General features: G+C 41.4%; 1 protein-coding gene across 1 annotated transcript in view; it reads right to left on the reverse strand.

The window, feature by feature from the left end:
- Nucleotides 1-1,257: 1,257 nt before the first annotated feature.
- LOC105547555 (histone H2B type 1-J) overlaps nt 1,258-4,262 on the reverse strand; it is a 14,171-nt gene continuing 11,166 nt past the window's right edge. Inside the window, exon 2 of the mRNA XM_011991207.1 lies at nt 1,258-1,822. The gene's annotated coding sequence lies outside the window, so the exon portion shown is untranslated. The remainder of the gene's footprint in view (nt 1,823-4,262) is intronic.

Consider the following 4,262-nt stretch of genomic DNA (forward strand, 5'->3'; position numbering starts at 1 on the left):
ATTATTCTGCTTTCTAGTACTGGCTTTGCCACTTTTATCAGTCTTGTGACTTAAGGATGTTTTCTACTCTAAGTCTCAGCTTCATCTCTAAAATGAGGATAATGATATATGTTTGTGAAAAAAATTAAGTTGGATAAAATAAAACAATGTAAATGACTCATGTTTTGTTTTGTTTTGTTTTGTTTGAGACAGTCTTGCTCTGTTACCCAGGCTGGAGTGCAGTGGCACCATCTCGGCTCACTGCAAACTCCACCTCCTGGGTTCACGCCATTCTCCTGCCTCAGCCTCCCAATTAGCTGGGACTACAGGCTCCCGCCACCACACCAGGCTAATTTTTTGTATTTTTAGTAGAGATGGGGTTTCACCGTGTTAGCCAGAATGGTCTAGATCCCCTGACCTCATGATTCGCCCACCTCGGTCTCCCAAAGTGCTGGGATTACAGGCATGAGTCACCGCGCCTGGCCATGACTCACATTTTATTGTCCCTTAATACATAGCCCTGAATAGACGGTGGCGATTTTTTATGATAAGGTCCTTTTGGTGGCATTTTCGAGAGGAGTATCTCAGGCCATGTGCTTGCAAGTGCAGATTTAAAATAAGGAGAAATCTAGGCTGGAGACAAGTTTGCCAGCATTCAGCCATTCAGCTGTACTACGTCACCTACTCTGTACTAGGGCCAGAGAGGAAACAATGGCTGGTGAAAGAGCAACTGATATTTCTGAAGGCAGGAAGACATAAATAATTAGAACAAAAGAGAGGGTGAACAAGGAATAGTGTTGACAGCGCAGCCCTCAAGTCTTGGGTCCTTCTAAGTGCAGGATGAAAAAGGAAGCCTTCATGACACATAAATTCTTACGAGACAGTGTTTCTCTTCTGGGAGAAATGGAAACTCGGAAATCAGTGCTCTCAAAGGGAAATTAGGTATGATTTCTTGGGAGCCACAACCCAACCAGGCTATGAGGCTTTCCAAATAATACAGTCCTGAGTTTGAGCCTCAGAGAAGGCATGTATATTTTCAAGTCATGCACTGTATCAACTGCCTTTTTTGGTAGATAAAAGAAAATACTATATATGCTAATAATCATTAACAAAAAAACATTCAGGTAAAAAGAAGAAATCTGAGTTTTAACAAAACTGAAAAACACTCAGAAAAGGACTATATGGAATGATAATTTGTTTTTCATCTTCTGGATCATCCCCTGAGGAAAGCAAAGAAAGTTCCCTCAGGATATTCCAGTTGGCAACAGCGGAGCAGAGGAATATTACTTTATTCATTTATTCAGAGAAGTACTTTGCTGGGCACTGTTCTAGAAGATGGGAAATACATACAAGTGATCAAAATATAACCTACTCCACAACTCTCAAATCCAGCTCCAAAAAACTTTTAGTGTGGAGGATGGTAAAGATAATAAGCCAATAAATAAGTAAAACATAGCATTTCAGATCTGTATATTATGACCAAAAAAAAAAAAAAAAAAGGCCTAAATTGGAACAGGAAACACAGATGGGGTGCTGAATTACAAGATGGCAGTTAAAGAAGGCCTCACTGACGAGATAAGTTCCCAGTGTTAGGACCCCAATATCCTTCCTTACAAAGGGTGGGGATCCCACCCTAGAAAAGGAATAGCAGTTCAGCCGCCCCACAGCAGCTGTGGCAGGGCTGTTTCTGGATACCTTCATGGAGAAATGCACAAACTGCCCTTCATTTCAAAGATGAGCATCAGTGTCGTCTTCAGAGAAGATGCAGCCATTGTGGGGTTAGGGTTTCTCTCCTCAGGTCACTAGTGTAGGTGCACCTGCTGAGAAGTTTCAGCCACTCCACCTGCAATAAGACAGATAGTTAATGAGAAAAGCAAGAGACAGAACCTGTGAAGAACATGTGACCATCAATCATTTGAATGAAAGGGGGCAAATTTGAATGAAAGGGGACACATTTGTTTATTTGTGTTTGTATAAAGGTATTCCAGACAGGTACACAGGAAACGAAAAGTGGTTCACTGTAGTATATCAAAGACAAAACACAGCCAGGCCTTAGTTTAAATGACAAAAACAGATTTTATTTAGTAACCACTGACAGTGGGAAACCATTTGGGTTTCATAACTGGCACATATCAAAATCAGGCTCCACAAAGCCTGGGAGACCAGGGCCCTATCTTCAGACGTTGACTGAAACAAATGGTAAATTCCTTTGGCAGCATCAATTGAGTTTTCTCAGGCAGGCACTTGAGGAGATCGGGCCTATTAGAAACTACGTTCGGGTTTGTTCAGGTCTTTATAGGCCAAGGTGGCCACCTAGTCCAGAAGAGGGCTCAGAAGAATCCACCTAGAGTTTGGTCAAAAAGAGAATCGTTGCCAAGTAGATGAGGGAACTGGGCGGCTGGGAACTGTTGGGGATGGGATGGTTTATAGTATTTTTTGCATATTCAATTATTAAACCGTAGCAATGAAATACCTAATCGAAATAATAAAACGAAACAAAGTTTTAGCTACATTATCCTATCCATTATCGCCACAAGATGGCGATAGCGCTTCTCAATTCGCCTGCGGGACAGAGGAGGGTGCGGCCCCGAGAACTCCTCTCTGTGCCAACTGCAGCGTTTCGTTAGTTCAGTCGCCTGAGCTTTTCTGCATGTAGATTCCTCTCAGGGTAGCCCTTTGTTGACCAAAAAAGAAATACGTTCACTGATTTGGCCAGCTTTTTTTTTTTTTTTTTAATTTTTTTTTTGGAGGGGAAAGGGAGTGGTCATGGACATCCCGAAGTAGACACAAAATACAGAGAATCCTGCACTTCCCAAGGCTCGTCGCGGAGGCTTCAACAGTTACCAACATCTTGCCCATTTTGTTTCATTATCCGCACCCACACTGACAGATGAGGGAGTCTAAAAAATATCCGAAACATGAAATCCCATATATGTGATTTTAATTATGAATATTTTCACAAATATCCTAACAGATACGGATATAAAGAAAATACACTAAGATTTTACACCTAAGAAAATTTAAAAAATGATGTGTAACATTATCCAATACCTAGCCCTTAAAGAAAGAAAATCCTGAATTGTCTCAAGTATTTTTTATACTGATTTTGTCTGAATGAGATCCCACCAGATCCAAATACGGCATTTGGTTGCTGTTCCTCTTGAATGTATTAAAATCCGTAAATTTACCCAGGTCTCCAAATAACCTGACTGCTCTTTGAAAAAGGAATTGAGACCATAATCTGGGTGGGAATTCTCACTGATTATGGATTGTTATTGCTTTTAAAACATTCTTTGAAAAGTGTTGTGGAAAAAATGGTTTTCTTTCTTTTTTTTTTTTTTTTTTTTTGAGATCTGTCGCCCAGGCTGGAGTGCAGTGGCACGATCTGGGCTCATTGCAATCTCCGCCTCCCGAGTTCAAGTGATTCTCCTGCCTCAGCCTCCCAAGTAGCTGGGACTACAGGCACGCACCACCACGCCTGGCTTATTTTTGTATTTTTAGTAAAGACCGGGTTTCACCATGTTGGCCAGGCTGATCTCCTTCCTGACCTTACGTGATCCGCCCGCCTCAGCCTCCCAAAGTGCTGGGATTACAGACGTGAGCCACCGCGCCGGGCCAAAGGTGTACTTTTTATGAGAATATTTTTTAAAATACTCAAATTATCTGTCACGGTTCCTTGCCTATGCCCCTAAAAAGAGAGGGGAGGGGTGGGGGAAGTGGGGGGTGGAAACAGAAATAAAAAGAAAACTGACAGAGGAGGAGTCCAAAAGCCCAACTCCCATTAAGTCAAGACTTCCCACAGTTCTTTAAGCCAGCAAATGAATGTAATTTAAACTGCTTCAAACTTCATATAAAAATAAATCATTTTTGGTAAATCAATAAACAAAGAGGCATCTCCATGACTACTGGTGGGAATATGTACTCCTCCTTTTCTAAAACAAAAAAAACAGCAGAGAGCCCTGAGTTGGAAACATGGAAAGCATAACTTTTTTGAGTTGGCTATTGTTAAGTGTAATATGAGACGGACCACTCCATTCCTACATCTCTTTTCTTTAACCAATGCATTTTGGCTACCGAAGAAATTATGCCTTTTCTTAGCCACTATTCAGCACATCTACAACATCCAAAATTGAACAGTACTCCAAGAGGGTGCTAAATGACTACATGCCACTTTAACTGAGTCTTCCAAAAACTGAGACTTCTGCTTATAAGGAATGTGGTACACATTAGGACTACTGAGTCCCATGGTCATCTGCAGGGGCCTTTGAAAACAGTATGCTGAG

Source organism: Mandrillus leucophaeus, unplaced genomic scaffold (assembly GCF_000951045.1).
Source record: "Mandrillus leucophaeus isolate KB7577 unplaced genomic scaffold, Mleu.le_1.0 Scaffold392, whole genome shotgun sequence".
Taxonomy (NCBI): Eukaryota; Metazoa; Chordata; class Mammalia; order Primates; family Cercopithecidae; genus Mandrillus; species Mandrillus leucophaeus.